Source organism: Staurois parvus, unplaced genomic scaffold (assembly GCF_062004578.1).
Source record: "Staurois parvus isolate SC_StPar_1 unplaced genomic scaffold, SC_StPar_1.0 ptg000287l, whole genome shotgun sequence".
Lineage (NCBI taxonomy): Eukaryota > Metazoa > Chordata > Amphibia > Anura > Ranidae > Staurois > Staurois parvus.
Window position 1 is genome coordinate 19,898,383 of NW_028318083.1, and position 23,722 is coordinate 19,922,104.

The following is a 23,722-nucleotide window of genomic DNA, read 5'->3' on the forward strand; positions in this document are numbered from 1 at the left end:
AAAATAAGTGTCCATGGTGGAGGGGCCTTTTACTTTTCCCATTTCTTTAAACCTTTTTCATTTTACTTTATGAAATAATGGTAGGCACTTTACCTGAATAAAGCTTTAAATTACAATTAATAATTCACAACATACAAAGGGCCCCAGAGAGTGTATGGGCACATAAATGGTAGATGCCAGGGAGTATGTTAGCATGTACAGTACATGTGCCGCTGGACATGGAATCTGTAACCACAAAAAGTATGTGCAGTGACGGCAGAAAAAAAAACCAGAAGTCCACTGATGCGGCCCCATTTTTTTATATATAAATAAATACACACACACACACACATATATATATATATATATATACTGTATGTAAATAATAAAAAAATATATATATATATATTTTTTTTATTATTTGCATACAGTATATATATATGTGTGTGTATATATATATATATATATATATATATATATACTGCTCAAAAATATTAAAGGAACACTTTTTAATCAGAGCATAGCATCAAGTCAATTAAACATTGGGATATTGATCTGGTCAGTTAAGTAGCAGAAATTAATAACAGGTGCACTAGATGGGCAACAATGAGACAACCCCCATAACAGGAATGGTTTTAAAGGTGGAGACTACTGACATTTGTTTCGCTACTCATCTGTTTTTCACTAGTTTTGCACTTGGCTAGGGTCATTGTCACTACTGGTAGCATGAGGCGTTACCTGGACCCTACAGAGGTTACACAGGCAGTCCAACTCCTCCAGGATGACACATCAATACGAGCCATTGCCAGAAGGTTGGCTGTGTCTCCCAGCAAACTCTCAGGAGCATGGAGGAGATTCCTGGAGGAGATTCCAGGAGACAGACAGTTACTCTAGGAGAGCTAGATAGGGACGTAAAAGGTCCCTAACCCTTCAGCAGGACCATTATCTGCTCCTTTGTGTAAGGAGGAACAGGATGAGCACTGCCAGAACAGCACAGTGGCTAAGTGGTTAGCACTTCCACCTGGCAGTACTAGGGTTGCCAGTTTGAATCCCAACCACAGCACCACCTGCCTGGAGTTTGCATGTTCTCCCTGTGCCTGTGTGGGTTTCCTCCCACACTCCAAAGACATGCTGGTAGGTTAATTGGCTCCTGACTAAATTGGCCCTAGTATGTATGAATGTGAGTTAGGGACCTTAGGTTGTACACCCCTTGAGGGTTAGGGACTGATGTGAATGTACAATATACAGTTGCAAGAAAAAGTATGTGAACCCCTTGGGATTACGTGGAGTTTTGCATGAATTGGGCATAAAATGTGCTCTGAACGTCATCTAAGTCACAACAATAGAAGAACACAGTCTGCTGAACATAATACTACACAAACATTAGATGTTGCCATGGTTTAATTGCACAAAACATGTAAACATTCACAGTGCAGGGAGGAAAAAGTATGTGAACCTTTGGACTTAATAACTGGTTGACCCTCCTTCGGCAGCAATAACCTCAACCAAATGTTTCCTGTAGTTGCAGATCAGACCTGCACAACGATCTGGAGTAATTTTGGACCACTCCTCTTCACAAAACTGTTTCAGTGTAGCAATATTCTTGGGATGTCTGGTTTGAATTGCTCTCTTAAGGTCATGCCACAGCCTTTCAATCGGGTTGAGGTCAGGACTCTGACTGGGCCACTCCAGAAGGCGTATTCTGTGCTGTTGCAGCCATTGTTTTGTTGAATTACTTGTATGCTTTTGGTCATTGTCCTGTTGCATCACCCATCCTCTGCGGAGCTTCAGTTGGCGGACAGATGGTCATATGTTTTCCTGAAAAATGTCTTGATAAACTCTGGAATTCATTTTCCCATCAATGACAACAATCCGTCCAGGTCCTGAGGCAGCAAAGCAGCTCCCTCCGCCATGTTTTACAGTGGGGATGAGGTTTTGATGTTGGTGTGTTGTGCCTTTTTTTCTCCACACATAGTGTTGTGTGTTCTTCCCAAACAACTCAATCTTGGTTTCATCTGTCCACAGTATATTTTGCCAGTAGTGCTGTGGAACATCCAGGTGCTCTTTTGCAAACTTCAAACGTGCTGCAATATTCTTTTTGGACAGCAATGGCTTCCTCTGTGGTGTACTCCATTCTTGTTTAATGTTTTCCTTATTGTAGATGTGTCAACAAAAATGTTAGCATGTGCCAGAGATTTCTGTAGGTCTTTAGCTGACACTCTGGGATTCTTCTTTACCTCATGCAGCATTCTGCGCTATGCTCTTGCAGTCATTTTTATAGGACGACCACGCCTAGGGAGAGTAGCAACAGTGCTAAACTTTCTCCATTTGTAGACAGTCTGTCTTACCCTGGACACATGAACATCAAGGCTTTTGGAGATACTTTTGTAACCCTTTCCAGCTTCATGCAAGTCAACAATTCTTGATCGTAGGTGTATCTAATGCTTCTTCCCATGATGGTGTGGTAATGATACTGCACTTTTCCTGAACTGGGAGCAACATTACCATGTAGGCTGTGCCTGCTTCCACTACCACTTCCACTTCCACAGTGGGATGAAAAAATCACATCAGGCCACATCTAGCCTTACCAACTACTTTCTGGATTGACAGAACAGCCTCTCTTACTGAAACTCTCCTTGATGAGCTGCAGTGTCTGGGAGGGACAGTGTATGAGACACAACGAAAGGAGGATGTGACCCATTCAGGGAAAGCAAATGGCGCTTTTTGCTTACTTTATGAGATTTGCTTGGTGAGAATAAAAATATAGGAACTGCCATTGCTGACTTGTTTTGCAAAGATACAGACTCTGAGACCCTAAAGCTGAACTCCAGAAATGTAGCCACATTAAAAAAATGTATTGGCTTACTCTGAGTTAACAATAGTGATGTCATCTCCCAGCCTCTGTAGCTCATCCAATCAGAGGAAGCCTTACATTCACTGATAAAATACAAGGCTTCTCGTGAATGGCTAAGCAGTGCCCAGCCTGACTTGATTTTGTTTCAACAGCAAATGGGAAGTCCCCATACCACTTCCAGAAGACAGTGCTGTATACTATATTAGGCTGATGTTACATACAGTTTATACAGCACCTACAGCAGGCGCAACAATTAGTAAAGGAAATAGTTCATTCGGGCCAGCTTGGCCCAAACAAAAAATTTTACATAAATGTAAACATGCAAAACATGCAATTAGGCACTTAGCATTGTTGGTATATATCACAAAGTTGATCAAAATTGGGTCTGAAAATTTATATATATATATATATATATATATATATATCCTGTTATCACCTTTTAGTCACAGAAATAAACACAGATTGGCGATCGCCTTTGCATGTACCTACAGAAGTACTGACGTTTGCAGCAATTTAACACTTCTAAACAAGGACATCCGCATGTAATTCTCAAAAAATATGGCACTTCAGATATCCATGCCACTGATGTAATACAGATTACCAGCCTGCATTTAATTGTCAAGCTAAAAGGTGACAGGGTTTCTTTATCTAGTACATTTGCATGTTAACTTATGGAAAATAAGATACCCCAAATGTACCACTCTTTAAAAGACAGTTTATGTAGCTGAGTGTGCAGTAACATGTTGTGGTATGGCTGCATCTGTGATTTGGCATTTGTATGGACATAAATATACACATCGGCCACTTTATTAGGTACACAAATTGCTAATCAGCCAATCACATGGCAGCAACTGAAAGCATTTAGGCATGTAGGCGTGGTGAAGACAACTTGCTGAAGTTCAAACTGATTATCAGAATGGGGAAGAAAGGGGATTTAAGTGACTTTTAACATAACATGGTTGTTGGTACCAAACGGGCTGGTCTGAGTATTTTAAAAACTGCTGATCTACTGGGATTGTTACGCACAACCATCTCTGGGTTAACAGAGAATTATCTGAAAAAGAGAAAATATCCAGTGAGTGGCAGTTGTGTGGATTAAAATGCCTTGTTGATATCAGAGGTCAGAGGAGAAGGGACAAACTGGCTGCTGTGACATTCAGATGGTACGTTCGGAATTTGGTGTATACAACATCAAAGCATGGATCCATCCTACCTTGTATCAATGGTTCAGGTTGGTGCTGGTGATGTCATGGTGTGGGGGATATTTTCTTGGCACTAGCAAGGTGTACTTAAAAAAGTGGCCGGTGAGTGTATGTGAGTAATATTAGTGCTAGTGATTGATGACTTTTAACTTTCGTCATTTCTATCAATTTTAAAGACTTTCTTTGTCAAGAAAGTGTATTTTTTCTTCTACATCAAATGAATGAAGCATTCACCAATTTCTCTGTCTTTTCCATTGGCATGGTATATAAGTCTATGGTTATTTTGGTTTAAAGCTGAACCTCTGGTAGATCTAATAACACTATGAATGCAGTTATGTATTTTAAAACATTTTTAAATATATCTAGTGTAAGTACCTGAACTGGTCTTGGTATCGGCCTTTGGTAAACTTTTTATATGTTAAAAAAACTGAAGAATATATTTTTAAAAAATATATTTTTAAAATATATTCTATAGATTTTTTTAACATATAAAAAAGTCATTTTAACATATATTTTTACATATATTTGTAAATGCATTCCAAAAATGTAGATTTGTATTTTTAAAGACATACAGTATATTTGAAATGTATTTTTTAAAAATATTTTTCATATATTTTGTAATAAAAATGCATTTCAACATGCATTATATATATTTATATTTATTGTAATATATTTTGAAATATATTGAATATGGCCAAAATTGTAGCATTTCAAATATATGGGAAGAATACTTTTAAAATATATTTCAAATATATTTTTGTTCCAGGTGGGGAACTTTCACCTTGGACAAGTACTCTTTATTCATCCATCCCAGTAAAACTGCCATATGTTAATAGTTGAAGTATTGGCCTTCATTAGGAGAACATAAAGTAGTGTTCCATTTAACACTGTCTATCCCTAACAAACAATGGCTAGTTTCTACAGTGATTAGTTACAATGCAGCGATGAATCACATTTTTGACAGAATAGATTTTTAAAATTACTATCTACAATGTAGAATTGTCATGTCTGACTTTATTAAATATCATCATGATGTGAGCAAGGATAGCAAATGCATCTCTCTGGATTATCCTTTTCAGCCTTGTCATGAAGGATTTGAGATGCAGTTATCAATTCCAAGTTGTACAAATGTGAGCTCTGACATCTTGTAGACAACCTTCAAAATCTCTGCTGCAAGCAAAAGCACCAGTAACATATCATTTTTTTCCTCTGGAGCTCTCCTAGTATCCAACATTTAAGTCATTTCCATGAACATCTTGCTTCAGAGTCATGGCATATAACCCTGGCACAAAAAAAATACGTAATTTGAATTTCTTGAGTGATCATTTCAAGTGGAGTACATTTACTGATTTTTTAAAGCTCTTTTTTCCTGTAAACAAAAATTTAAAAGGGTTTTGGCTATAATGGAAGAGTGAACTGCTACTTTAGACACAGACGTGTAGCACGGTAATGGAATCTCCTCTCCCATGGGCCAGTTTTGTTCATGAGAGCTTTGCATTCAGATGTGACCTAGAGCATTCTTTCTGGTGAAAAGTGGTATTGCAGTTTGCATAATTCATATATTAAGAACTGTGAATCTAACTGTTTACCAGGGAAGTCTTGGGGAGATCAGAAGCTTTTAATGCTGAAAATGCACATTTAAAAAAAAAACCAAAATCAAGCAGCACATATTCATGCACCATAGAATAAATTGTTTGTATAAAGATAAACTGTAATGTTTTTGTCAATTTTATTTTAACTTTCAGCAAGTGTATGTCCAGCCAAAACTGTTTTCTTTTTTTTTTTCTTACAGTGGATTTTATTTGCTATCCGATGCTCTGGAGAGATTTCCCCTTTTTATTTTCCCAGTGATAACAGTTTCACCAGGTAGAAAGTGAAAATTCTACACAAAAACTATTTCTTAAAAAAGTTAAAGTAGAGGAATGCTAGAACTGCTTTCTGTTGCTGTCGTAGTCCCTATTACAGACTTTCCCTTGCTTTCTGTTATGACTTTTAAAGTAAATGAAGGAAAATCTAATGAAGCCCTAAATAGCATTATAAACCCCACAGAGGTCTGCATTTTCCCTATTCTAAAGCTAAGTATACATCGGCCGAATATCGGCCTGTGTTAGTACAGCGATCTGTCAGGTTTTTTTCAATCAGCCCGCTGGACTGAACGGAAAAAATGTTGTGTGTACGAGGCTTAGCCAAAACTAAGAATTAACGCCTTGGCTGGATATACACCTTCAAAATACTATGCATTCACTTTAACAGCTTCCCGTCCACCCTATAACAGAAGTACTGCTACAGGGCGGCACGGTGCACAAAATCACGTATATACACATGATTTTGCATTTACGGATAGGGGGCACGTGCAAGGTGCCGCCATTTCGGGTCCCAGCCAATGATTACTCGCCGGCGTCCAGTGATCTCCGATGGGGGGGGGACTTTTTGTAAACAAAACAGTTATTTCCCCTGTCAGTTCCTGCACACTGCTTTGCATGCTTGTGCATAGCACAGCCATGCAAAGCAGTGTGCTTACAGTAAAACACACAGACACAGCCCCTAGTAAAACACACACAGTTAACCCTTTGATCGCCCAGTGCCATTGGTACGGTGTTTTTTATTAGCACTGATTACTATATTGGTGTCATTGGGATGTCAGTGATACCAAGTCAGTTCCCCCCAGTGTCAGAATGCCCACCGCGGTCCCGCTATAAGTCGCTGATCGCCGCCATTACTAGTAAATATAAAAAATATAATATAAATAATAAATCCCAGTATATATACCGCCTTTTGAAAACATAACTTTCACGTAAACCAATTAATTTACACGTATTGGGATTTTTTTTAGCAAAGACATGTAGCAGAGAACATTTTGACCTAAATTTATGACAAAAGTTGATTTTTTAAATTTTTTTACTGAACATGTTTAATAGCAAAATGTCAAAAATATTGTTTTTTTCTCAAAATTGTCGGTCTTTTTTTTAAAAGCGCAAACAATTAAAAATGCACAGGTGATCAAATATCACCAAATGAAATCTCTATTTGTGGGAAAAATGATGCAAATTTCATTTGGGTGCAGCGTTGCATGACCGTGCAATTGTCAGTTAACGTAACACAGCGCCTTAATGCAAAAAAATAGCCTGTTCTGGAAGGGAGGTAAATTCTTTGGAGGGCAAGTGGGTAACTGAAAACTGTTATTATTCTTCTCAATTTTAGACAATTTAACAGAAAAGTAAATATAGAAACAAGAATTGAAGTACAACTCTAGTTTTTTTTAATTTTTTTATAAAATGAAAATCTGTTCTCACTGCAGCACTCTATATCCAGCAAGTTCTAGTCCTCTCTTGGGTTAAAGGAAACTCGATGTCCTTGCACCCTCTACCTTTAAACCCAGGGCACCAAGCACATGCTTCTTGGGGACAAGTTGTCACGCCACTTTCAACTCACATGAAGAAAACACCAAAGAGAAGGTAGATGAGTTTCTATGTGTGACAAAGGACACCTTCACCTATTTTTCATTATGCTATGATGCAAACTTGACATATCAGTCCAGGTGACTATGCGTACCCGTAGAGTTTTAGAACCTTAGCAATGCCCCTGGTAGATTCTAAAGCAAATTCTTCCTGGGCCTCCTAGTATTTGCATGACCTGGTAAGACTGTGCTGTAACTTAGCACAGCCATGTATGATACACAAAAAGAAAACACATTAATATCCAGTAAACTGACTTGACTGTATTCATGTTTATAAGGCACACCTGTAGGCCTTTTTCAGCTCCTGTACAATGGCAGCTGCCTTGATGACCTTATGGTGTTTAAAATCTCTTACCTAAAGAAAAGAAATCTGTAAAACATCATTTCTTTTTTTCAATATATCTTTGAGAGAAATAAAATCGTGACAATATTTAGGCAGAATGGTGTCCTCTGGATCTGCTTTTTTTCATAGTGAGTAATTAAATTAACCACTAAACAATAATTAGCATTGATTTTTAACTACATTAATAAAAAATTTTGTTTTAATCCTGTGTGTCCTGGTATAATTTTAATGAGAAATAAGCAGTGAAAGATGTGGTAATGAAAAGCTTATGCCGCATGCTGTTGGGTACACAATGTGCTGTTTTAGAATAAAAGGCGCTGTATAAGAGGGCCCTCTCTGTGTATTATCCCTCTGCTTTCACTGATGGATTTCATATGGCTGTGAACTGCACATTAGGTCCTGCATTCAGTACTCTCATTAAAATGCATTTGGTCCAGCAATCAGTTGGAGTCTGCTGCTAATATGTTAAGCAATTAAATGCAGTTATCTCCTCTTTTGTTTTTTTTGTTTAGGTATTTATTTATGTGAATAAAGGGAGCACTGGAAACTGCTGCAAGAGAATTAACCATTTCTTCTACTGGATCTGGGGTGGACCGCTTATGAAACAGAAGACAGACCAGCCCCAGTGAATGCTGTAAGTGGACTGGGTCATATTTTGTTCTTGTACAAGCATCACTATAAATGTATTATACTTTTTCAGTTTTAAGGTATTAAATGGGAGAATGTACACAGAAAATGATTTCGCACAGCAATCCAAAAACCTCCCCTGCATAGAATGCAATTATATTGGTGAGGTTTGTGAGACTTCATTACCGCACTTGAAATGTTCACTTTGTCCATCTGTAAAGTCCCACAAATACATGTTGAGCCTGCCAGTGAACTCCATCTGATGCTGCTTCCTTCTATGGTGGCAACAATGCTGCACTGCTTCTGAATTCAGAGCTTTGAGTTGCCACTCTCATGTAAGGTGGGTGGGATAAAAAAATGTTGCAGGGGGCATAGCTATCAGCATTATCACTACTGATTCACAAGTCTACAGCTTACATGTTAGCTCCTGTCCACACATAGTACTGCCCACTGCTTTCTGAATTGACACCACTGCCTCTCTTGCTGAAAACTTCTGCAGTGTCATCTGAGACACAAAAAAGGATGATTTGACTCAGGGCAGGTAAAGGACGTTTTTTTTATTTCACAAGGCTTCACGTGGATTTGGTACTTTTTTAGGCTGTCATACAGAAGCATTAAAGGTTTAGTTTGCTTTTCACAAAAATTGAAGAGGTGAACTAACTCACAACACCCTACCCATCCCTCTGGTCCATGCTGCATGTACCTTTTATGACTCCATCTTTCCCTTCCTTCTCGAGCCAATAAAAACAATCTGGCACTTTAAAACATTACTACGCAGCCCTGGCGGCTGTGTAACAGCGTAATGCAAGCACTGGTGAGCGCTGATAGGTCATTGCTGGCTATGTAACTGCACAGGCCAATGAGAATACTTTTGAGGCTCCTTTGTCATCCTCCAGCTCTGGCCATGTAACCACGCTAATCTGATTGATCGGGGTAGTCACATGGTCAGAGCTAAACAACGAGCACTTAACAATGCAAGCAAAATGTTGCTATACAGCCTCCAGCACTATTTTGTGAAATTTTAAAGTGTTGGACTGTTATACTGCCTGTACAGGGCAACAGAAGATGAGATCATGGAAAGTGTGGTTAGTTCATCTTTTAACTTTTGTGAAAAGGGGAACTAGGGGAATTGCAGTGAAATCTCTGTTATCTGGATGATATAGTATCCAGTAGTGGTGGATATTGCAGATAAATATCCTGGAGCTGCACTCATCAGCAGAAGTGGGTAACTGGAGTCACGGGATAGAGTTTATTGCAAGAGGTACCCAGAAACATAAGACGACTTTTCAGATCTGCCACTGCAGGTTGAGTTGTGTACATCTGTATGTATCAAAGGTATCCAAAACTTTATATTGTGTTTCCTTAGTCATAGGCCCTGCACAACATGATGCTACACAGCTCCTCTTTCTCTCAGCTCTCTCACGTGCCACATGGAAACCTGTGCTACTTAGCCAAGTAGCCAGAAAGAACAAAACTGCTTACTTCCCTTTGCGAAAAAGAAAATGTGCTTTGTCAGACTAAAGTTCCTTAAAGATCATGCTATTAGAATGACAAATGCTATCCTCTGTGCTCACAGCCTTTAACATGTTAAGCTTGCATTTATACTTTTAATGACCCACATTTGTCTTACATTTGCAGTCTAAGCTGTGTCTTAAAATTATATGAATGTCTTTGTTTATATCTGGGTTAGGTGGATATCCTGCTGTTTGATGTTTGTAGGGCAGCTGAATTGTGCATATTGTTTTACTTGTATTCCAACAGAATAAATATGGTCGAAGCCGTTCTATGCAACTACAGATTTTATTTATTACAGTTACTTATATAGTGCCATCAGTTTACGCAGCACTTTACATATACTCAATATTGTGCATTCACATCAGTCCCTGCCCTCAAGGAGCTTACAATCTAATGTCCCTAACTCACATACTAGGGCCAATTTAGACAGGATCCCATTAACCTACCAGCATGTCTTTGGAGTGTGGGAGGAAACCCGAGTACCTGGAGGAAACCCACGCAGGCACAGGGAGAAAATACAAACTCCAGGCCGGTAGTGCCCTGGTTTCGATTTGAACCAACAACCCTAGTGCTACTAGGTGAAACTGCTAACCACTTAGCCACTGCGCTGCCCAGATTTGTATTTAGTTATTTTATGTAATGATGTAGGCTATGCATATATTTTTTTTAAAGGGAATCTATCATGTGAGAATATTGAAAGCTGCCATTGCTGAACTTTCCTTTTGAGAATGCTAGTTACCTGACATTCATGCTGAAGCTTTCTGTGTGACTGACCTGTAACAAGTATGCATATGTAAGTAATTCTCACACTTCTCTGATACTCATTTGCAGTATACCTGTTGTGGGTGTGTAACCTAAAAATAATTAAAGCGAATTTTCACGCATAAGGAGAAGCTCCATTTTATGTTCTCTTCCCCCCTCTTCTACCACATTTGGCACATGCGATCTGAGCATAACTTTGGCCCCCCTCTCTTTGTCCACAGCATTCTGGGGCACATCACAAGTCCCAGAAGGTTGCAGGGTCATTCCCAAAGTGCAGTGCGGCACGCTCTTGACCAGTGGGAATCTGGCTGTGAAGTAACAAAGAGTCACAGCTGGCTTCTCACAATACACATGCTAGTGCTGTGGACTGGTAAAGAACTGACCCAGAAGAGGACAGTGCTGGATCCCTGGACAGGTAAGTATCCTTTTATTAAAAGGCAGTAGCTAAAGTATTTGTAGCTGCTGACTATTAATTTTTTCTTTCTAGGGTGAAGATCCTCTTTTTTTTAATTTAAAGATGTGCAGCAAATACAATAAATCGTAGACTTTACATACATAACAGCAAATGATATGGTACAAGAGGTACATCAAGGAGGCAGATAAATTCTGCAAGGCAATCAATGAGCAAGCACAGTGAAAGTCCATCGTAAACTAAACTAAGGCGCATGGCAAAGTCAACAAGTAGTCAGGGATATTCAGAGGAGAACTGAAGGAGCCCCCATGGAGGATACATCAGAGTCTATTTTGAGATACAAAGAAAGTCTTCCTGATTCCCAGAAGAGACTATCAGTAATGGAGTGAAGTCAAATGCAGGGGGTCCAGCTGGAGTTTGTGCACACCAAAAACAATTTTTGTGATAGGTGGTTGGATAGAAAATAGAAATAAGGGAAGGAAGGAGGAGGAGGAGGAAAAAGGAAAAAAGGAGGGGGAGGGGAATGGAAAAGAAAAGGGATCACCACCATAGGAGCAGAATCAACCCATACCAGTTACGCATAACATGCCACCAGTAAGTGGCACAAGTTAATATTGGAGGAGTTCGTTGGAGAGAGGAAAAAGGTCCCAACAGAACCATCTGGTCTTATGTGCCTATGATTTGTCCCGCAGAGTGAAAGTCAGGTTTTCCATTTGCTTTTGAGCCACTCTTGTGAGCCATTGGGCCATTTTTGGAACAGACTGTTGTTTCCACATACAAAGGATACAGGCCCATGCTGCATTGAGGAGGTGTTTTAGAAGAGATTTATGATACCATTTCCTGGATAAAGGTATCAAATTAAGTAGAATCCTGTAGGGAGATGTCTGTGAATTTTTGGATAAATTCAAGCAGCGATTGTCAAAAGGGACGCAGCTTGGGGCAGTCCCAGAAAATATGCAGGATGGTACCCTTGTGCGGGCCACATCGCCAGCATCTGTCTGATTTGTAGGGGACAATTTGGCTAGAACAGATTGAGTTCTATACTAGCGTGTAGGTATTTTTTAAGTAGTCTCCTGATATTTACTGCAAAGGGAGGACTTACGTGCAAAGAAGAGTATATGTTCCTTTTGGATGTCGGAAAAAGTGACTTGCAGGCCTCTCTCCCATTTCACTATATAAGGCGGATCTGATGTGGCATGAAAATCCAACAAGGCTTTGTATGGGGTAGAACGGAACAACTGTAGTATATTGAAATATCTGTTGTCTTATATTAATGTAGGTAACTATAGCGTTTCTCCTCCAGAAAGAGATTTAATGGGCTCAACGATAATCCATAAAACAGAACGGATGACGATGTATATTTATAAATGTACTTTTCCCACAGCAACTAGTCCAACAGTTCTTTTCCAGAGAGATGCATTTAATCAGTTCAGCGACAGTTCACAAACAGAGGTACAGACAAGGCAGATGACAGGGTATTTAGAATATTCATGCAACCATCAGAAACCCTCAGAGGACTCACTTTCTCCTGTCACAACTTAACCAAAAGAACCTTCCCGAATATACACATTCTCCCAATTCAGTATAATGACAAGCACTCTGATTGGCCTCTTTTAGTAGCCCCTTTGATCTTCTGGGTGACAGGTAATGCCTTTTGGGCTTGGACAGATGCAGTCATAATTCTAATCAAAGTTGTCCAGATATTTCCTAAACTACATTCTTTTACTATTAATTAGATAAACAAGTTACCCTTTGAAGAATGCTATTTACCATACTTAATACCCCTTTTCATGTTATTAGATAGTAGATGTTGACCAAGTCCTTTCAAGTCTAACTGAGCTATCTGCATGTTATCACCTTTGCAAGTTTGCAAATTACCTCCTTTGAATTGCCCCCAAGTGCCAAAGTGATATTTCATAAAATTAACATAGCAAAGAGAACTTGGCTATGTTTTTGTTGTGTAAAATACATCTAGCTCAGTCCTATGCTGGCCTGCTCAATAACGTGAAAATACACAACGTACAGTATATATATATATATATATATATATATGTACAGTATCTCACAGTAGTGAGTACACACCTCACATTTTTGTAAATATTTTATAATATCCTTTCATGTGACAACATTGAAGAAATGACACTTTGCTACAATGTAATGTAGTGAGTGTACAGCTTGTATAACAGTGTAGACTTGCTGTCCCCTCAAAATAACACAAAGCCATTAATGTCTAAACCGCTGGCAACAAAAGTGAGTACACCCCTAAGTGAAAATGTCCAAATTGGGCCTAAAGTGTCAATATTTTGTGTGGCCACCATTATTTTCCAGCACTGCCTTAACCCTCTTGGGCACGGAGTTCACCAAAGCTTTACAGGTTGCCACTGGTGTCCTCTTCCACTCCTCCAGGACAGCATCACAGATCTTGTGAATGTTAGAGACCTTGCGCTCCTCCACCTTCCATTTGAGGATGCCCTACAGATACTCAATAGGGTTTAAGTCTGGAGACATGCTTGGCCAGTCCATCACCTCAGCTTCTTTAGCAAGGCAGTGGTCGTCTTGGAGGTGTGTTTGGGGTCATTATCATGTTGGAATACTGCCCTGCGGCCCAGTCTCCAAAGGGAGGGGACCATGCTCTGCTTCAGTATGTCACAGTACATGTTGGCATTCATGGTTCCCTCAATGAACTGCAGCTCCCCAGTGCCGGCAGCACTCATGCAGGCCCAGACCATGACACTTCCACCACCATGCTTGACTGTAGACAATACACACTTGTCTTTGTACTCCTCATGTGGTTGCCACCACACACGCTTGACACCATCTGAACCAAATCAGTTTATCTTGGTCTCATAAGCCCACAGGACATGCTTCCAGTAATCCATGTCCTTAGTCTGCTTGTCTTCAGCAAACTGTTTCTTGTGCATCATCATCTTCATCCTCTGCAGCAATGCTGGCAGCACTCATACGTCTATTTCCCAAAGACAACCTCTGGCTATGACGCTGAGCATGTGCACTCAACTTCTTTGGTCGACCATGGCGAGACCTGTTCTGAGTGGAACCTGTCCTGTTAAACCGCAGTACAGTCTTGCCACCGTGCTGCAGCTCAGTTTCAGGGTCTTGGCAATCTTCTTATAGCCTAGGCCATCTATATGTAGAGCAACAATTCTTTTTTTTTCAGATCCTCAGGGAGTTCTTTGCCATGAGGTGCCACGTTGAACTTACAGTGACCAGTATGAGAGTGAGAGCGATAACACCAAATTTAACACACCTGCTCCCCATTCACATCTGAGACCTTGCAACACTAATGAGTCACATGACACTGGGGAGGGAAAGTGGCTAATTGGGCCCAACTCAGTTATTTTGAGGGGACAGCAAATTTACACTGTTATATAAGCTGTACACTCACTACTTTACATTGTAGCAAAGTGTCATTTCTTCAATGTTGTCACATGAAAAGATATAATAAAATATGCACAAAAATGTGAGGGGTGTACTCACTTCTGTGAGATACTGTGTATGTATGTATATATATATATATATATATATATTTCTCAAATTACAATATCCTACAGCAACGAATCAGACCGTCGCATAAGCAGAGCTCCTCAAAAGAGTGTAATTGCTTAGGAAAGAGCATGGGCCAAGGCAGAGATCTCAAGAAATGGGAGATCTGCAGTGCCCTCCAGAAGTCCAGTCTGAGAGATGCCTGGCTGGACAGTAATTTGACAGACAAAATCCAGGTATGAGCTCATAACCATTGAGAGGCACACATGACTATTGTGGATATTGTGATACAAATGAAGGATCAGTAAGACCAGGGGTGAACCCAGGGTGGCCCATTAGAAGAGTGAAGATATCAGAACATATCTATCCATTTCGGCATGGGTCCTATTAGAGGATGTGTGGTTAAATGGGCGACATGTTGTTTAAGATCCTCTTTAAGTCAAGCACAGCAAGGCAATTAACATTTTCTGATGCTAATTGATATGGAACACTTGCCAGAACTCTTTAAGGTACACCTCATTCCACGAAAAAGATATGAGCAATACCTCAGTAGTCTCTGCACTCTTGCCGTGGCAGAGATCTGACACTCTAAAAATCAGATTTAATTCTGAGTGGAATTTATTAGTACATGGCTTTGTCTATGACTGCTGAAATGCCACAGGTATGAGTTAAAAGAGAAACACACAATTGTATGGTAGTAGTTCATACATCTTTTAAATACTATATGACCATTTTGATTTCTTATTTCTCTTCACACCTCCTGTTTGAAGTCATGCTTTTATTAACTTCTTTACATATATTTAGAGGTCCATTTGCACATGCAAATTCTGATTTTATGATTTGATTAATGATCTAAAGTACAATAAAGGTCTGTTTATCGATGTGTTCTGTTACACGATATAGAATTGATTTAAAAAATCATTAAAATGATTTATTATATTATTTTGTGTGGATACATTTGAGATTAGCATTAAAAAATTATGATTAGTTGCTGATAGTATTAATAAATACTATTTAAATATTAATAAAGAAAATATTATAGAGGCCATTCAGTATGTACAGCGACTTCGCACAACTGTGGCTGTTTGCTTAATCCAGAGTTCCGTCAGTTAATCCATTTCTTCAAAAAGTATTTGCATAGTCTTAAATATCTGGAAGTAAGAATGTGTTGCTTGGGCACTAACCCAAGAATGGAATCTGAGGTTTCACTAGTTTATAATTAGCCTGTAACAATGGAATGCTAAATGACTGCCTGACTGAGCAAATATAAAACACGTATTTCTTTCATACCTTGGAAGGTGTTATATAAGAAGGCTAATCTACTATGTAACATTTTACAAAGACATTATTCTAAAATAAATTCTAGATCAAGGAGTCAACTATGAATCTTCTAAGGATTGGATGTCATGCAGAGAAGCTTGACATCTTGAAGGTTATGTTACTTATTTTTTAATCTTTTTTGGCTTGTTGAATTCATTTTAAAACATTTTACCTTTATGTGGTATAAATGTATCTAGCAACTAAAATATCATCATGACAGCATAAATTACTTGAACAAATGCATTGGGGGCCTGCTTGGATGTGAAACAATGTTGAAGAAAGCTTAACTAAAACCAAGACTTTTTGAAATTTTGGATAGAGAAAGTCTGTTAGGTTTTCGTTTTTTTGCCATCCATGTCCTACTGAAAATTTCTCTTAACTTCCTGTTCTACAGACACAACAGCAAATTGAGAAAATGCCTTCTTAGACAGTTGTCACTGGAGTAAGTTTCCTCCATAGAAGATTAGTTAGGTCTCCTATGTCTGTAATGGGAACAAATTAAAATTTACAATTTTCTCTTACTTTCAGTCCCAGTGACAATGGTCATCAGGCACACAGGAACCTTTTTCTCACGGTGTCTTTTATGTTTTTACCAGCTAAAGCACCACTCCATGGTAGGGTTCTCCTGGTTAAATAAATAATTTGAAACAGTGCTCTCAATGACTGGTAATGTAGAGGTTTACCTTCAGGCTTGACCTGGCCATCTATTGTTTTTAGCATTTGAGAGTAGGGCTTGTATTTGTTGATTGTAGATGAACTGGAGGTGAGACCCATGATAAATGCTTGATGGCCCCTGCTCAGGCTAACAAGGTCCAATGAATTGGATGCCGCTGACTGGTAAGGGTGCGGGCTTGGGAAAGATTCATCCAGACCCCAAACATGCTGTAGAAATAGGAAGAGATAGCCCAGCCGCCACTCACCTCACCTGGTCCGAGTGGTTAGCAGGTAAAAGCAGCCTCAGCTAAATTCATTCAAGCCATGCCCAGTACATGTTTCGCCCCACCCCTGGGACCTAATCATTTGAGCTGGAAATAGTTTTAAAAGCTATTCACTCCCTTGAACACTTCAACAATTTGAAATGTTACAACCTAGAATTAAAAAATGTTAATTAGGATTTTATTTCTGTTCTATAAACATATTCAATTATTTATTCAACCCAATTGCTATAAAATCTGCTGTAAGCATTTGTCTTCAGAAGTTTGAATGGAGACTATCAGTGTGCAATTAACGTCACGTGATTTTAAAGTGGAACTTCACCCAAAAAGGGAATAGTCCTGCAATATTTTTTTTTGGGTGGGGGGAGCGGGTACCTAATTTGACAGGTACCCGCTCATGCTCCTAAGCATTCTGCATGCAATCTTGAGGCAATTTCCCCCTCCCTGCCCAGCCTGGAGGCTTCAAAACCATTCACAGGGTGCAGTGTGGCTTGCACATCTGCAGTGGGAGTTGGCTGTGAAAATGCAAGGAGTCACAGCCAGCTCCCACAGTTAACATGCCAACGCCAGGGACCTGAAGACTGGAAAAGAACCGGACTGGGTGAAGATGGTGCTGGATTCCTGAACAGGTGAGTGTCTGTTTCTTAAAAGTCAGCAATTTTTTCTAGCTGCTGAATTATAATTTTTGGAAACTTGGAATCTATCAATCAAACCCTTAATAAAGTTCTGAAGAAACACCAATTATAACTGGGTTATAAAAAAATCCCAAACTTTGAATATTGGCAAGAACATATTTAAAGTGGAACTACACTACGTCTGAGTGCGGCAAACCAAAATTATCTATTTAAATTATTTTTAATATTCAAAGAAAACGTATTCATCCATGTCTCTATACTATATTTTGCTAAGAAATCGCATTAAAAAACACTCCCCTAGCATTTCTGGCTGTGGCCATCTTGAGTAAGGGCAGATGAATCATGCAGCATTTATTTCCTGAAAATATTTCTGGCATGCATGCATGCGTGCATGATGGTGTGCTTAGTGGACAAAACCCCTTCTCCCCTCTTGAAGACTCCTGGGATGAATGACACAATTTTCTTAGGCCTGGAAACCAGGAAATAACTGAAAAAAATGTAAACAAAAAGGTTAAATAGGATATACATTTCTTTCCTATCAATTTAATAATGCTAGCAGCATAATGATTAAACTTAGTCAATGTTGATTGTGAGAGTGAAGTTTCAATTTAAATACATTATAAAAAAATATTTTTTTAACCACACACAACATCAGACCCCGACCGCTCCAGTCCTGGCAGACTGATCACACCAAAACCCTCAAATGACACAGTCGTGCCCTGGAGCGACTATGGCGCAAAACCAAATCCCAACAAGCCTTCACCAGCTACAAATCTGCCTTCCACACCTACACCTCCTCCCTCCACGCAGCCAAACAAGCCTACTTCCTGACCCTCATCAAGGCCCTCTCCTCCAATCCTCGCCGACTCTTCTCCACCTTCAACTCTCTACTCTCTCCACCCCCACCTCCACCCAGCACCTCACTCACCGCCCTTGAGATTGCCAATCACTTCAAGAATAAGATTGACACAATTCGCAAGGACGTCTCCGCAACTCACACTCCCTCTCAACCCGTCCCCTCTCACACAGCTACCCCCTCATCCCCCCTCTCCCTTGACATAACCCGCAGGGACTTCATCACTGCTCAAACTCCCTCCAACCCCGTTCCCCCTCACTCAGCTACCCCCTCATCACCCCTCTCCCACGGCCCCACCACTGCTCTTACCTCCACTTCCACCCCACCCTACATTCCTCATACTAAAGCCCCCTCAACACTCCGCACCTTTGACCTTACTACCATCGAGGAAGTCTCCAAGGTCCTCTCTGATGCCTGCCTCACCACCTGCTCCCTCGACCCTATCCCCTCACAACTCCTACAATCTCCTTCCCCCTCCATCCTATGCTCCCTCACCCACATCTTTAATCTCTCCCTCTCCTCCGGCACTTTCCCCTCCCCTCTGAAGCATGCACACAAAGACTTCCTGAGGACGATCTTTGATCAAAACGCATTGAGGTTTGATGACGCAACTTCCGCCGACGTCACATCTGCCCTATGGAACGCACGCTGCTCTGAGGAACGTTTAGTACACCGACTTCCACACAATAGGAGAACCAATATTAAAAAGTCCAATAAAATCAAATCCTGTTTTGTACCTGTTTTATGGTGATTTATTCTCTCTTCCTTTTGTGCTGACAAGCCCAGAATCTTTGGATAACTCTTCACTTTCTATCTCATTGATGCTGGTCATCAGGAAGAAAATCTCCTCAATGGGTGCATAGACAGCAGTAAAAACTTGACAGAGGGTCTACCCCTCAAAATGTTTTGCCTTTACATACACTTTAACTTCTATATTGCTAAAACATTTATTTTTTTACCTTGTGTAATATGTTTAGTTAATCAAATGGAAAAAGTCTCAATAAGACTCTCTATAGATCAGGAAAAATTAAACATCACTTTTTCTTGTTTGGTAGTCTTTACAACTGTAAAGTAAAGATCTTGCATATAAAGCAGACAACATGCTGTCTTCAATCATGCATTCTAGCAACAGTTTTAATAAAAGAAGGGGAGGAATGTCCAAAATAAAAAAAACAAAAAAAAACAAAAAAAACCCATCATCATTCAGCCATGCCTAGAGCAGCATGGTGCCTAAATACAGCACTGTGGGAGCTCTCTTGTTTTAGAGATACTAACAAACTGATGTGCAGGTCTAGTTTGTCAAGGGACATGGAACAATTAAATTTTTTTGCAAGTAAATTTTTTTCAATTAAAGATGAGAACCATTGCTATCTCTTATTTTAAAAGCCTGATTTAGTCCGGAAAAGTAGTCTAAAGGATTTCCTCGTTGATCTCAATCTGCTGGTGCTTATTAAAGTGTTACTAAACCCACAGCAGTAAAATCAGTCTGTATATGCAGTAAAGCATGCTTGTTATACTCACTGTGGAACCGAAGAAATTAATCCTCTGCATTGTGTAAATCCGCTGTTTGATCCTGTCTTCTCTGATCCTCCCCTTCTTCCAGTGTCCCCCTCTTATCTCCTGATAAGACATATCGTGTGGAGTCACTCTACAGATGCTCAATTTGGTGAGTATTGCTAGAAAGTTTTTTTTTTTCTTGGGAGGGTACATGTGATCAGCACTGTCCAGACAGAGGTCAGGGGTTCTGAATCCTCCTAGAGCAAAATGAAATCTCCTCCTAAAAGCTTTAACCAGTGTTCGGCTGGTGGCTGTTAGGAGTCACAAGACTGTTCTAACTGCTGGTGAGAAAAGGTATTTAGCAGTTTATATTTACTAAAATAATTGCATTTCCATGTTGTGTGTACTGTGGGAGACCAGATATAGTGGATGTAGGGTCCTGGGTTTAGTAACAGTTTAATTTCATACTTATAGCTAAACACCTACTGAAGAAGAATAGAAACAATATAACTTTTTGGTAAATCAATTTATTTTTAAAAGATAAAAAGTCCACGTTTGTGAACTTGTTTAGTGCCAGAGAAGTATTAACCTCCCTAGCGGTATGATTATTTCAGATTTTTGGTGCTGAAAGCGGTAAATTTTTTTGCATGGAAATATGTAGTTTTTTTATTGTAGCCTGTAATTTTTAGGAATAACTCACTGAAATCTGTCCGAACAAGAGTCTAATAAACATCCCGGGTATGATAAAATTTGAAACACGAAATCATAAATTATAATTTAATAAATAATCATAAAAAATAATAATATAATAATAATACATTTAATTCAATAATATAATCAAACCAAAAACACTGAGCAAAGTCGCTGAGCAAAGTCACAAAATCGTTTTCAGTGTCTGATGACGAATTTCCCCACGAATCATTATCACTCAATTCTGCAAGTGGTTCTGATTTACTATCGCTGTCCTCTAGCTGATCTAAAACCACTTTTGACCTAAAGGGACGCTTTTTGGACGCCATGGACTTTTCTCAGTTTCCAGGCAGAAAGAACAGTAAAAATGCAGGCAGGGCACAGGACAAAGCACTCGGGACTAAATGTATGTGAAATGGGTTGAAACAGCAATGTTTTACTATGCAAAATTTGTTTGGAAAAAAATCAAATTTTAAAAAATTTTCAAATTTCCCGCTGCCGGTGGCGCCCGTATGTCCCGACGTCACAGGGACCGGAACACAGAAGCCGCATGCCGGCATCGGCCGGAGGAGATGGCCGGGGACGCTGCAGGGGACACATCGCGGGAGCGAAGGACAAGGTAAGCGCTGCAGGGACTCCCTATGCAGCGCCGCATGGTAAGCCCGAGTATAGCTCGGGGTTACTGCTTTTGGTACTGACATTTTACCCCGAGCTACACTCAGGAATACCGCCAGGGAGGTTAAAAAGCATTAAAAGTATTAATAATAATGTTTTTACTTCACTACCTTCCATCCAAAGCATTGTGTTTGCACTTGGCTGTTCACTTTTTAGGCATTTTTATACATATATATTTTTATATCAGTCTGAGAATTTGGATTATAGCAAATAGCAGTTGTTCAATTTGATTTTATTTGTCTTTCTTCCTGTTCCCACTCCAGGGGAAGGGAGGGGGGAATAGCAGGCCTTGTGGCCAACCTACCCTTGGATTCTCTCCATTCCCCTTTTTTGGCTTTTGCTAGCTCTCCCTTTTCTCATGTTCTCCCTTTTGGACTATTTGCTTCCTGTGTTCTGGTTGGTTAAGGGGGTAGCCGCAGGGCAGGCCCCCCAGCTGGGGTGCACTAGGCAGGGTTAAATGTTATTGGTTTTCCATGCATTAGTTTAGTTAGTAGGTTTGCTGTCTGATGGAGGCAAAACACCGTTTTCTTGTACACATGTACAGTATTTGGAAGCATTGGGGGAGATGTACGTAAACTGGAGCACTCAGAATCTGGTGCAGCTGTGCATGGTAGCCAATCAGTGTCTAACCTCAGCTTGTTCAAGTAAGCTTTGGCAATAAAACCTGGAAACTGATTGGTTTCTACGCAGAGCTGCACCAGATTTTGCACTCTTCAGTTTTAGTAAATAACCCCCACTGTGTATGTAGGGAAAATTAGAAAAAAAAAACTTGTTAGGTGAAATGTTTAGACTGGTCTATTTAGAATTGATCATGTTATATTTTGTCTATCTCCGCTAAACATTCCTTTGGTTTAATAGTAAGTTAATCAGACAGCAAACTCACCATCTGAAAATGCATTGGGCAGTCTTACATTATAAATCAAAGCAGCATGTGCATTTGGTTTTCTTTGATCTTTTCTCACTATACGAGACCTTTATTCAGAGCTGGCTTGTTCTTTAAAAAAAAAATACTCCATGTGAAGAATTGTTGGAATGCTGAATGAAACAATAAAGCATGGCAATTGCTGATTATAAACCCACTAGTAAAAACAAAGCATTTACAGGGCCTGTAGCAGTTACTTCTAAAGTTCCCATTATGCAAACACATATTATATGGAAAAAGCAAGACTTCCAAGACTCCTACACAATGTGTATTTTTAAAATTTTCTATGCATTGCTCACAGCATATATTTTCCTGCATGCCGGGCAAATAAAGCAACTTCAAAGAGCAGAAAATAAGTTGGAAACAGCAAAACACATATACAGATTTTTTTTTTTTTGTTAATGAAACTGCAGTGCAATACATTATACAACCCTATAAGACCTTTATAGATCTAAGTGTATGTTGAATGCTTTCTCTATTCAAATTAGATTTAAATCCTAACAGGATAACATTTAGTTTGCTAAAGCACAGTGTATCATAAACAACTGCCATAATTTTACCCATAAATTACCGTTTTCAGCTCTTTTTTGAGTCAAATATTTTTTTATTCTGGGAATTGTACAGATTTTTCACTGCATTTCATGCTACAGAATATCAAAAAGCAATGTACTAAATAGGGTAAATTCCAACATAGGAATACAATACAAAAGGTCAGAAAAAACATATATACACTATATTGCCAAAAGTATTGGGATTCCTGCCTTTACATGCACATGAACTTTAATGGCATCCCAGTCTTAGTCCGTAGGGTTCAATATTGAGTTGGCCCACCCGTTGCAGCTATAACAGCTTCAACTCTTCCGGGAAGGCTGTCCACAAGGTTTAGGAGTTTGTCTATGGGATTGTTTGACTATTCTTCCAGAAGCGCATTTCTGAGGTCAGGCACTGATGTCAGATGAGAAGGCCTGGCTTGCAGTCTAATTCATCCCAAAGGTGTTCTATCAGGTTGGGGTCAGGACTCTGTGCAGGCCAGTCAAGTTCCTCCACCCCAAACTCGCTTATCCATGTCTTTATGGATCTTGCTTTGTGCACTGGTGCGCAGTCATGTTGGAACAGGAAGGGGCCATCACCAAACTGTTCCCACAAAGTTGGGAGCATGAAATTGTCCAAAATGTATTGGTATGCTGGCACCTTAAAAGTTCCCTTCACTGGAACTAAGGGGCCAAGCCCAACCCCTGAAAAACAACCCCACACCATAATCCCCTCTCCACCAAACTTTACACTTGGCACAATGCAGTCAGGCAAGTACCATTCTCCTGGCAACCGACAAACTCAGACACATCTATCAGATTTCCAGACAGAGAAGTGTGATTTGTCACTCCAGAGAACACATCTCCACTGCTCTAGAGTCCAGTGGTGGCGTGTTTTAAACCACTGCATCCAACGCTTTGCATTGCACTTGGTGATGTAAGGTTTACATGCAGCTGCTCGGCCATGGAAACCCATTCCATGAAGCTCTCTATGCACTGTTGTGCTAATC

At 39.7% G+C, this 23,722-nt stretch overlaps 1 protein-coding gene across 4 annotated transcripts in view; it reads left to right on the top strand.

The window, feature by feature from the left end:
• The window catches only part of ATXN1 (ataxin 1), a 378,441-nt gene that overhangs the window by 296,259 nt on the left and 58,460 nt on the right, over positions 1-23,722 (top strand). For all 4 annotated transcript variants that reach the window (XM_089682288.1, XM_089682287.1, XM_089682290.1 and 1 more), the window contains exon 5: positions 8,348-8,469. The gene's annotated coding sequence lies outside the window, so the exon portion shown is untranslated. The remainder of the gene's footprint in view (positions 1-8,347; positions 8,470-23,722) is intronic.